This window comes from Bufo gargarizans, chromosome 6 (genome assembly GCF_014858855.1).
Source record: "Bufo gargarizans isolate SCDJY-AF-19 chromosome 6, ASM1485885v1, whole genome shotgun sequence".
NCBI classification, from domain to species: Eukaryota; Metazoa; Chordata; class Amphibia; order Anura; family Bufonidae; genus Bufo; species Bufo gargarizans.
The window spans coordinates 19,317,668-19,330,562 of record NC_058085.1 but is presented as its reverse complement, the minus strand read 5'-3'; the positions used below and the strand labels follow the sequence as shown (position 1 = coordinate 19,330,562).

Below are 12,895 nucleotides of genomic sequence, written 5' to 3'. Positions count from 1 at the left end.
AAGCCATACATTGAATTCCTTAATGCGCATCTTCTTGTCATGCTGAAGGTTATGCACAGGCAAAACTGCAGAGAATGAAACAGTTGATGCAACCTCCCGTATATCATTTCCAAGTGTGTGAAAAGCTTCCTTCACCTTTGAAACCTCATTGCAAGCCAGATCATTTGTCCCAAGATGGACAATAACATCCACCTCCATTTCCTGCTTTGCTTGCCTAAGAATATTAAGGATACGTCATCTATCCCTGCTAGCGGTAGCACCAGGGAGACATCTCACGAAACTATTTTCCTCAAACTTCACACCTCTTATGATAGAATCACCCACCAACAGCTGCTTACTATCAGTCCTCACCTTCTCCTTTTTGTCTTTGGCTGCAGTCTTGCATACTTTAGGCATGGGAGATGATTGTTCCTCACCCACTGTGGCTGAGCCATCCTCCATCTTGCTCTCTGAAAGAGCTGCAAATGAATTATGGAGAGCCACAGACTGTGGGACTTGTATTCTATCCACAACGCTCAGTCTACCAGATCCTGCAGTAACCCTAACTCGAAAAAATTATATGCGAGGGCCTGCAGGTGAGCTGACCCTGTAAAACGGGAAAGGATGCACTAAAAATATATATTGCTGCTGTCACACACAATAGTCCTTAAAATGACTTTTAGGTCTCTGAAAAGCTTTTAGTATAAAAATCACACTCCCTACACTGTCTGTCCCTTCCTATGCACAGCCCTCCCTAACACTGAGCAATTTAGCGCAGGTTGCGCTACAAACATACAGGGAGTGCAGAATTATTAGGCAAATGAGTATTTTGACCACATCATCCTCTTTATGCATGTTGTCTTACTCCAAGCTGTATAGGCTCGAAAGCCTACTACCAATTAAGCATATTAGGTGATGTGCATCTCTGTAATGAGAAGGGGTGTGGTCTAATGACATCAACACCCTATATCAGGTGTGCATAATTATTAGGCAACCTTTCCTTTGGCAAAATGGGTCAAAAGAAGGACTTGACAGGCTCAGAAAAGTCAAAAATAGTGAGATATCTTGCAGAGGGATGCAGCACTCTTAAAATTGCAAAGCTTCTGAAGCGTGATCATTGAACAATCAAGCGTTTCATTCAAAATAGTCAACAGGGTCGCAAGAAGCGTGTGGAAAAACCAAGGCGCAAAATAACTGCCCATGAACTGAGAAAAGTCAAGCGTGCAGCTGCCAAGATGCCACTTGCCACCAGTTTGGCCATATTTCAGAGCTGCAACATCACTGGAGTGCCCAAAAGCACAAGGTGTGCAATACTCAGAGACATGACCAAGGTAAGAAAGGCTGAAAGACGACCACCACTGAACAAGACACACAAGCTGAAACGTCAAGACTGGGCCAAGAAATATCTCAAGACTGATTTTTCTAAGGTTTTATAAACTGATGAAATGAGAGTGAGTCTTGATGGGCCAGATGGCTGGATTGGTAAAGGGCAGAGAGCTCCAGTCCGACTCAGACGCCAGCAAGGTGGAGGTGGAGTACTGGTTTGGGCTGGTATCATCAAAGATGAGCTTGTGGGGCCTTTTTGGGTTGAGGATGGAGTCAAGCTCAACTCCCAGTCATACTGCCAGTTTCTGGAAGACACCTTCTTCAAGCAGTGGTACAGGAAGAAGTCTGCAAGGTAAGAAAAACATGATTTTCATGCAGGACAATGCTCCATCACACGCGTCCAAGTACTCCACAGCGTGGCTGGCAAGAAAGGGTATAAAAGAAGAAAATCTAATGACATGGCCTCCTTGTTCACCTGATCTGAACCCCATTGAGAACCTGTGGTCCATCATCAAATGTGAGATTTACAAGGAGGGAAAACAGTACACCTCTCTGAACAGTGTCTGAGAGGCTGTGGTTGCTGCTGCACGCAATGTTGATGGTGAACAGATCAAAACACTGACAGAATCCATGGATGGCAGGCTTTTGAGTGTCCTTGCAAAGAAAGGTGGCTATATTGGTCACTGATTTGTTTTTGTTTTGTTTTTAAATGTCAGAAATGTATATTTGTGAATGTTGAGATGTTATATTGGTTTCACTGGTAAAAATAAATAATTGAAATGGGTATATATTTGTTTTTTGTTAAGTTGCCTAATAATTATGCACAGTAATAGTCACCTGCACACACAGATATCCCCCTAAAATAGCTAAAACTAAAAACAAACTAAAAACTACTTCCAAAAATATTCAGCTTTGATATTAATGAGTTTTTTGGGTTCATTGAGAACATGGTTGTTGTTCAATAATAAAATTAATCCTCAAAAATACTTGCCTAATAATTCTGCACTCCCTGTATATTGCTGCACTCCCTGTATATCTCTGAAACGTTTTTGTAGTAAAATTCTATTACACTCCCTACACTCTCTGTCCCTCCCTATGCTCAGCTCTCCCTGACTACGAATGAGCCGAACATGTATCATCGGGTGCTATAGTGTTCCGGCCAGCCAATCACTGTAATGCCAGAAGAAAACATGATTACCGGCATTACAGTGAGGGCAGTACTTACCTGCACGTTTATTGGCTGCGTAGTAGCTGCGAAACGTGCGGGAAGGAGACACGAGCAAGGCGCTCGAGCACATGCGGTACTCGACCGAGTACCGCCATGTGCCGAGCATTAAGATGCTCGAGCCGAACAGGTGTTCGACCGAGCATGCTCAATCAACACTAATGAAAAAAGAAAACGAATTCCAGCTCTTCAGAATAAAAGCCTTCTTTATTCCACTTCTTTAAAAACAGACATCAAAAGCAGAGTAGTATGCTGTGACGCGTTTCGGGCTGTTATATCTTAGCCCTTCATCAAGACTTGATGAAGGGCTAAGATATAACAGCCCAAAACGCGTCACAGCATACTACTCTGCTTTTGATGTCTGTTTTTAAAGAAGTGGAATAAAGAAGCCTTTTATTGTGAAGAGCTGGAATTCGTTTTCTTTTTTCATTTTGCTCCAGACTGAGTCCAGGTCTGTACATCCGTGCTCTGCTTGGTGTGAGGTGAGAGCTGCAGCAATCTCTACATTTGTCTTCAATCAACACTAAGCATTATTCCCATATTGCATCAGAATCTTAGAGACCTCTCTGCTTTTCTTTGTGGTCACTACTCACCTGGGCGGTTATCTGTACGAATGTCCTCTGTACTCTGCTCATCACTCCTCACATATGTCTCTGTAGGATTAATATTGTTCAGATCTTCACCCGGATTCACAAGCTGTGAAACAAATATTGTAAAAGTCATCAGATAGTTGGAGAAGTCGTGAGGAAGTTCTTATATGACCTGAAAAGATAAGCAATTATAATGATGACCAAAAATGACCGGACAGCAGGAGTTATCTGACCCAAATATCTGCAGGTCTCCTGTATAAATCCAATCTGATTGCTTCATTATTATAACCAGTTTGCAATTCCATCCCTAACATTACATTGTGTGTATATAATTACATTGTTTGTGCACCTGTTGCCCTTGCTGGCCGCCCCAGGGCTGTGAAGCCGGTAAGCAAAAGTTATTTCGGTCCATGGCTTGTTTACCTCCTAGGAATGGGCATAATCATCTGCTCTGCTGCAGCCAATGACTGGATTCAAGGGTAACATGTCCACAAGATACACATCACCACTGAAGCCAGTTATTGGCTGCAGTAAAGCAGGTGACCATGCCTGTGCCAGCGAGGAAGCAAACAACATTTACTGGAAGATGGACACACAGGACCAGGCACACATAACCAGAGCTAAGGGTAGCAGGTACATATGAATCTTTCCGTAGTTGAGGCTGCGGACACATGTGAAAAGTTACTTATTCCTGAACAAACCCTTTAATGCTGTCTTCCTGTTCTATCTAGAAGTTTTGGGATAACTGCAGGCATAAAGATACTGTACATAGTATAAGGGACAGGAGAGAACACAGTAGAGTGAGAACTGATTATCTGTCACCACTAGAACACTCTACTATCACTGTTAATGGTGTAAGGACAAGAGAGGTAAGAACTGATTATTTATTACCTTTAGAACACCCTGATTATTAATTTTTATAACATAAGGGACAGGAGAGAACAAAGGAGAGGTGAGAACTGATTATCATCACTAGATGATCCCGATTATCCCTCTCTATATTATAAGGACAGGAGAGGTGAGAACTGATTATCTATCATCACTAGAACACCCTGCTCATCACTGTTAATAGTATAAGGACAGGAGAAGTGTGAACTGATTACAATTATATGATTATTATTACTATTAGTACCTTCCAAAAGCCACTGTACTTTTTTTTAACAAACGCTGCACGACTTATCGCATGCATCATTCAGGGAGCATGTGTTATTTCTCCCAATCACAAAGCAGCCACAATGTTCCTGCAACGGTCTCTGACCACCTTGCCCAGTTAGAGTTAGGTGAGGAGACAGCCAGCGCGGTTGTTTGCTGCTTGATGCACTTTAGAAAGTATTTGGCTATGAGGCTACTATCACCCAGGGAGATCCTCTCTAAAACGGCATAACACCGCTTCTCATGATAGGAAGAAGGGGGAAAGGGATCGATATTCTGCCCTGCTTCTGTTTGGGACAGGAGGATATCCATGGAGGAGGCCGATAAGTGCCTGGTGTCGGAACAAACGTGGGGGTGTCAATAGGACCTGGCCTTCTTGCTACAGTTCTGCCTCGCTGCAAAAAACATTCATCTAATGGGCTGTAAAAGGGATGAACTGTTCCAGTCCGTAACCGTTGCTCCAGGTGTCCTTTGTTTGCACCGTGCTGCACAGCTAGAATTGCAAGGAGTGGCCTACATTCACTGCCACTTGGGAGTACAAAGCAGGGATGGCTTTTTTTTTATAAAATGTGAGGCTGAGCACATGCCATTAGTCCCCTAAAGGCAACAGAATCCACAAAGTGGTACCACAGAGACTGCACCACCAGCATAGTTGTTTCTTGGCCACACATTCCATTATCGATGGCTGATAGTGGGACAGAATAGGAGGAGGCATAGTCTGAGCAGGAGGAGCAGTAACTGAACGTGGATGCCGCCTGGCTGCCACAAAGGAGACCGGGAGAAGGAGGAATCTCTTGTTGTGGTAGCTGGCAGACACCTCTGTCACTTCCATGGCTTATTGTAATCTGGCAGATCTTGCACAGGGCATTGCTTTTGTTTTCCAGCACCGTGGAGAAAAACTGCCAGACAGGAGATACTTGCACACTCCACACAGAGCTAGCTGCAGTCAAGCTGGTTTTAGGTCGGAAACGTTTTGAGCCTGCGACCACAGTATCATCAGCATCACCAATTCCTAAGCTGACAATACTAGAAGCAGATCTGGCCCTGGCAGGTTTTGGGAGGTTCTAACTGTATGTTGCCTTCACTCTGTATTGCTGCCACTGCCATCAGCCTCTTCCTCTGATGTTACCTTCTTCTCAGCACCCTGATCTAGCTCCCAGATCCTGTCCAACACACAATCATTGTAATAGTCCTTAACCTCCCCGCCATGAAAACTGTGATATGTCATCATGGGCTTCCTAGCTTCCTCCGGATTACCTGCTTTATACTTGCCTTGAGTTCCACTGCCGCTACCACTGCCCCTACCACCACCAGTGCAGCTACATGTGCCAATACTCCTACCACCACAAACACAGCTATGCATGGGGTGCCACTCCTAGGTAGTCTAAACGCTGAGCCATCCAGTCCACAATTCCATCCTCTGTGTCTTCAATAATATTAGGAGCCAGTGAGAACTGTGGCCAACTACTACTACTCCTGGCAGGTGCTGATACTGCTGGTACTACATACATTATGACTCTGGGAGGACGAGGCATGGCTCTTTCGTTTGGCACTCTTCCATTTCTCAGACATTTTATTATGAGGCCTATAAATGAAAAGTCAGGGGTTTGGTACAGACAGATTATTTAACAGTACAAGCAAAATGGCAAGTGTGTTTTTTGTAATTTAACCCCTTCCCAACAAGTAATATACTACCACGTCATGGAAGTCAGTGACTTCCCGCATTTTTACGTAATAGTACGTCATGGTGATCTGGTGGGCACTGGAGCGGTCTCTGATAGCCGGGCTCCTGCTGTATCCGCCGGCATCGCCGTTAAGGCCGATGCAGGCGGATTGACCCCTTCTACGCCGCGGTCCTCGCTGACCGAGATATAGAAGGGGTTTGTGTCAGGTAAAGGGAGCGCATCGTGTCACCGCACTGCTGCGGCGGGGACCCGATGTGTGAGAAGGCAGCCCGATGCCATGCAGAGGCTGCCCAATGCTTTGCACGGCATCGGGACCTGCCTTCTACTGGTGCCCAGGAGATCCAGCCTCAGGCTCGTCTCCTAGGCAACCTGTTAGTGTACTACTCAGTGTAATCCACTAACAGGCAATGCATTACAATACAGATGTATTGTAATGCATTGCAGAGGGGATCAGACCCCCAAAAGTGAAAGTCCCAAAAAAAATTTAAGAAAAAAAAGTTAAAAAATGAGTTTGTAATTAAAAAAAATTCAGTTTTTAAGTAAAAAAAGAAAAAAACGCCCCTTTCACCTTATTTTATAAAAATAAAATTACAAAAATTATAAAAAACACACACATATTAGGTATCGCCGCATCCGTAATGACCATCTCTATAAATATATCACATGACCCACCCTGTCTAATAAACACCATAAAATTAAATAAAAAACAGTGTAAAAGAAAAGCCATTTTTGTCACTTTACCTCACAAAAAGTGCAACACTAAGCGATCAAACATGCGTATGTCCCACAAAATGGTATCAATAAAACCGTCGCCTCATCCCGCAAAAAATGAGCCCCTACATAATAAAATCACCAAAAAAAAAAAAAAAAACTATAGCTCTCGGAACATGGAGACACTAAAACATTTTTTTTGTTTCAAAAATGCTATTATTGTGCTAAAGTGAAACAAATAAAAAATATACATATTAGGTATCGCCGCGTCCATAACAATATCACATGACCTAACCCTTCAGATGAACACCGTAAAAACATCACAAAAATTGCAACACCAAGTGATCAAAAAGGCGTATGCCCCCCAAAATAGTACCAATCAAATTGTCACCTCATCCTGCAAAAAATGAGACCAAAAAATAAAAAAGCTATGGCTCTCAGACTATTGAGACACTAAAACATCATTATTTCGGTTTCAAAATTGCTATTATTGTGTAAAACTTAAATAAATAAGAAAAATTGACATATTAGGTATTGCCACGTCTGTAATGACCTGCTCTATAAAAAGGTCACATGCCCTAACCCCTCAGGTAAACGCTGTAAAAATAAATATAAACTGCACCAAAACAACAAATTTTTTGGTCACCTTGCCCCATATAGTGTTATAATGAATGATCAAAAAATCATATGTACCCAAAAATGGTACCACTAAAAACGTCAACTCTTCCTGCAAAAAACGAGCCCCTGTACAAGATGATCGGCACAAAAATAAAAAAATAGGGCGTTTAGAAAATGGAGACAAAAACGCTTTATGTAAAACAGAAACAAACAAACATAGAAAGTTGACATATTTGATATCATTGCATCCGTAAGAACCTGCTCTTATAAAAATGGCACATGATCTAACCTGATGAAAGTTGTAAAAACTAAAAACGTGCCAAAACATCCATTTTTTGTTTACCTTGCCTCACAAAAAATGTAATATAGAGCAATTAAAAATCATATGTACCCCCAAATGGTACCAATAAAATTGGCACCTTATCCCCTAGTTCCCAAAATGGTGTCACTTTTTGGAAGTTTCTATTGTAAGGGTGCATCAGGGGGGCTTCAAATGGTACATGGCATCTAAAAACCAGTTCAGCTAAATCTGCCTTCCAAAAACCATATGGCGTTCCTTTCCTTCTGCGCAATGCCGCGTGCCCGTACAGCAGTTTACAACCACATATGGGGTGTTTCTGTAAACCGCAGAATCAGGGTAATAAATATTGAGTTTTGTTTGGCTGTTAACCTTTGCTTTGCTACTGGAAAAAATGGATTAAAATGTAAAATCTGCAAAAAAAAAAAAAAATTCAGAAATTTCATCTCTATTTTCCATTAATTGTGGAACACCTAAAGGGTTAACAAAGTTTTTCAAATTTCAAATAGTTTTGAATGCCTTGAGGGGCGTAGTTTCTAAAATGAGGTATTTTTTTGGTAGTTTCTATTATGTAAGCCTCACAAAGTGACTTCAGACCTGAACTGGTCCTTAAAAAGTAGGATTTTGAATTTTGTTTTAAGAATTTCAAGATTTGCTTCTAAACTAAGCCTTCTAACGTTCCCAAAAAATTAAATGTAATTTTTAAAATGATCCAAACATAAAGTAGACATATGGGAAATGTAAAGTAATAACTATTATATGAGGTATCACTATCTATTATAAAAGTAGAGACATTAAAATTGAACATTTGCTAATTTTTCCTTTTTTTTTGTAAATCTGGGAATTGTTCGCAAAAAAAGGTAAAATATATTGACTCAAATTTATGATCATCATGAAGTACAATGTGTCACGAGAAAACTTTCTCAGAATGGCTTGGATAAATAAAAGTGTTCCAAAGCTATTACCATATAAAGTGACATGAAAGATTTGCAAAAAATGGCCTGGGCAGAAGGGCAAAAACCGGGGGAGAAGGGGTTAAAGAAAGTGGCACAATTAAATGTCTCTCCACTTCTACAAGGTTCAGACTCTAAACCTTTGCTCTTCATGTGTAATGGATAATGTAGAGATGAGATCTTCAGCAGCACGATATGTTTAGGGACATACAGAAGACAAGGAGTAGCAGCTGGTGGGGAGCGAGCTCTCCAGAGGGATCTGATAAGTGATGCTGTAATCTTGTAGATCACAGGATGTCAGCCACACAGGATAGAGACAGCAAGCCTCAGACTGGAGGTCAGACTAGAGATCACATGACCAGGTGTCCATAATCAAAGGTTCAAAATGTATGGATGCATCTGAGCAGCTCGAAAATTGTTGGCGAGTTAGAATTATATGTGCTGATGAAAATAATCCTATATAGCTTTTCCAATAATCAACTTCCAATAATATCAGGGGCGTAACTGTAAGGCAGGGGTGGGGAACCTCTGGCCCGCGGGACCATTTCATGTGGCCCCCTGCCAGTAGATATTGTGAAAATGCTAATAACCACTTCCATTATGAAAGTGGCCATTAGCATGCAGGAGGCACAGGAAGGTGAGAACAGCGCATTGCTAGCTGTACTCACCGTCCCTGGTCTTCTTCCGGCCCCACGCTGTGCCCTAACATGTACAGTGTCAGAATGTAGAGCATGTAGATGCGCACTATGACCTGACTCTGTGCACTGTCAAGTCACAGTACATCGTGGCGGAAGAAGACCAGGGCGGGTAAGTGAATCTGCCCAGTGGCAGCGCCGTCCAGAGCTGGAGAGGCAAGTTTATTTAAAAAAAAAAATGCCTGATCTGAGGTCTGATTGGGGTCTGATCTGAGGCTGGGGGTCTGATGAGGGTCTGATCTGAGGCTGGGGGGTCTGATGAGGGTCTGATCTAAGACTGGGAAGGCTCTGGTGAGGGTCTGATCTGAGGCTGATGTAGGCTGGGGGGGGTCTGATAGGAGGGTGATTTGCGGCTGATGGAGGAGGGGGGGCAGATCTGAGGCTGAGAAAAGGACAAAGGCAGGGACATTGGCGAAGAAAGAGGCAGGGACAGTGGCAGGGAGAGTAAAAGCTAGTTGAACCCCTCTCGGTTTAGCTTGGCGGCCATTAATGCCAAATAAGAGAACTAAATATATAACATTCTCAACTAAAAAAATTAGACTGCAATATGTGGTCAAAATGGCGCCTGTACTATTTGTAATATAGAACGCAGGCACCAATTTGTGCTGCAAATATACAGCGCTCTATATATTTTTTAATTGAATCGTAATTTCTGTAACTTACCCCTAAGTCACTAATATGTTTGACCAAACATAGCAGTCAAATTTTTAAGTTGAGAATTTTGTATGGCCCCCGAACGATGTTACAAATATCCAAATGGCCCTCGGCAGCAAAAAGGTTCCCCACCCCTGCTGTAAGGGGTGCAGTCGCTACTGGGCCTAGGAGCCTGAGGGGGCCCAAAGACCCTTGTGCCACATAAGAAGACACCGGTACTATACAAAGTTTATGCAGGTCGAGTTACATCTCTGGCTGGAGGGAATGGGTAAGGTCAAGAATTTGGCATGGGGCAGGGGATGCAGTTTACATTTTTGCCTCAGGCAGCACGAAGGCCATGTGCTTACCTGCCCCTGACCACAAAGCACTGAGGGAAGGGGGACCAAGCTGAACTCTTGCACCAGGGCACATGAGCCTTTAGCTATACACAACTGAATATTATATTATACTCCATACAAGTAAGAAGGATGACTTGCATTCTACATGTGCTAGAATAGAATCCGTGGTATGATCTTGTTACTGCCATTCTGACAGTAAGGAGACACCAGGAGACTGCACCCTAGACTACAAAACCTTTGAAGATAATGATGCATTTATCTCTTGATGTTTATGGTCAAGCTGACAATCCGGGCACAACTTTGGTTGACCATTTGTAGTATTGCATGGTCCCGGCTGAGGACCTCTCAGAAAACTGCCACTCTTGTGCAACCACAAAAGATCTGCATCAGTTGACAGAGGAGGCCATCTTAAAAGTCTATACAGGCAGAAAATAGTGAGAAGATCCAGACAACATGTAATGTCTATGGTCAGCTGTAATCCTGCCATCTCCATCTTTTTCATTATACAAGGATAAAACAAGACTGAACACAAGATCTTCACAGCCTTCTACAGATCATAGGGAACATTTCATGAGACCTTATCTCCATCTACCTGATAATCCTGTGGGATATTGTGATATTCTTCGGAACCATCCTGTAGAAGAGGACTGTGACATCTCTCAGGTGCTCTTCTCTCTTCCTTAACTGTAGGAAACACATTGAGTGACTGAATTCATTCATTACATACAGATAATGACAGGACGTGTGTATTTAGTCATGTCTACTACCTGGTGATATGAGGGGCCGGTGATCCTTTATCATGATGCCCTTATTTTCATCTACCTGATCATCCTGTGGGACATAGTGATGTTCTTCTTTATTATCCTGTGGAAGAAGAGGACTGGGACATCTCTCGGGTGTTGCTCTCTCTTCCTTAACTGTAGGTATTGCAGAATCAGGATTAGATCGGATGGTCAGCCATGTTGTCTTAGGTATACATCTTGGGGCACATTTATTAAGACCTGTGTTTTAGGTGCAGGTCTTAAAGCTGGCGGTGGTTCCCCCGAAGTTATGAATAGGCACAGGCCTCTGCATAACTTCAGGGCTTCCAGCACCAGTTCTATATGTAAGACGGCTTCCAAGCTATCTTACATTTAGACCCCACCTTGTAAGGGATCGCCTCTTATTTGGGGGTCAATCTCACAATGATCTTCATCGACCACAGGGTTAGGGCCCAAACATTGCTTTTATTTGGCACCTCAGCAAAACCAAAACAAACCATACAAATAAAACACCTTCCCGGCTGGGCTCTTACTAAACATGAGGACTCCCTACCTCACTGAAAGCCCCGTTCTCACACAGGAAGAACATGCAGCTTTTCCCAGCTTAACAATCCAGCACTTCCAGGCTGTAACAAAGTCCAGTACATTTTGGGGGATTGTGGCCCAGAAATCCTCCTGGCTCTGGCCTAGCGACCGACGATTCCAAGACCTTGCAGAGTCCCCCAAAGTTCAGGCTAACACCTAGCCCCGTGGCCCCTCAGCCAGCTCGGCTGAGCCCACTTGTATAGAGCCTTTCCAGGCCTCTGCTGCACACAGACTCTTCCTCCTCCTAACAGTCTGGACTGGGCTCTTATCCCAGACTGATTGTTCCACCTGGTGCGGCCTCTGACCTGCTGATTGACAGCGAAGAAATGGAAACTCCTGCCATATCTCTCACCTAGCAGCCGTGAGGCCTGTCACTGTCTCACAACCTGAAACATTTATAGAAAATGGTAAATGAGTCAGGCTTGCCGGCCCGTTCCCTTTCCCGCGCACTCGACGCCGACAATTGTAAACCTGCCGCCCCCCATTGCACCGACATCTGTGCCTGAAAATACGTCTAATTTAAGCTTATTTCAGAATAGTAAAGGACACCCCTTGTGTTTACACCTCAAAAAAGAGCTTAGCTAAAGAGTTAAAGGATAACTGTTGTATATTTTTTGGGGGAGTATTGGAATGTGGCGATTCATATCACCTTGGTGGCCCTATTTCTACTTTTCACTGTGTATTCAATTACCCCTTAATTCCACATTTTTGTTCCCCGTACTGCCTATTTTTACCTGTGCTTAAAATAGGGTTGCTGGGCATGGTCTGTCTATCTGCTGAAGGACGGAGGACGCTGCGTGCAAGGTCACATTACTGACAGCCAGGGACTGTAAGTAAATTATTAAAGCCAGGTCCTCCCCAGCAGCTGATAACAGTGCCTGGGCTGTGTGCACGTCTCCCTGTCCCTGCGCTTGGCAGACGCTCCCTCACTCAGCAGAGCTGGAGAATGCAGAGTTGGAGCAGCGGACACCAGGGAAGGGAGATCTGCCGTCTGCTCAGTGTATAAATGAAAGCAACATGTGGTAAGAGGACCCCTTTGTGCTGCAGGAGATTAACCCTTTAGGGGGAGGGCTCTGGTTACTGACACTTTTGGGGGGCTATTGTTACTGGCTAGTGAGGGCAGGTGGGATCAGCCTCAGGGTGAGGGCAGTGGCGGCCATCTTAACTAAATAGTGAAATTGCAGTTTGATGCGGACTGGTTGCTAAAGGCTGAATCTTATTAAATATGGGGTAAGTCAGTCTAATAGTAACTGATTCTGGAATATCATGTTATTAGTAACTACATATATGAAAATTGAAATTAAGGTCTAAATGTGACAGTTATC

General features: G+C 43.4%; 1 pseudogene; it reads right to left on the bottom strand.

Moving 5' to 3' along the window:
- Positions 1-12,895, bottom strand: part of LOC122940390 — a 1,294,760-nt pseudogene that overhangs the window by 1,280,332 nt on the left and 1,533 nt on the right.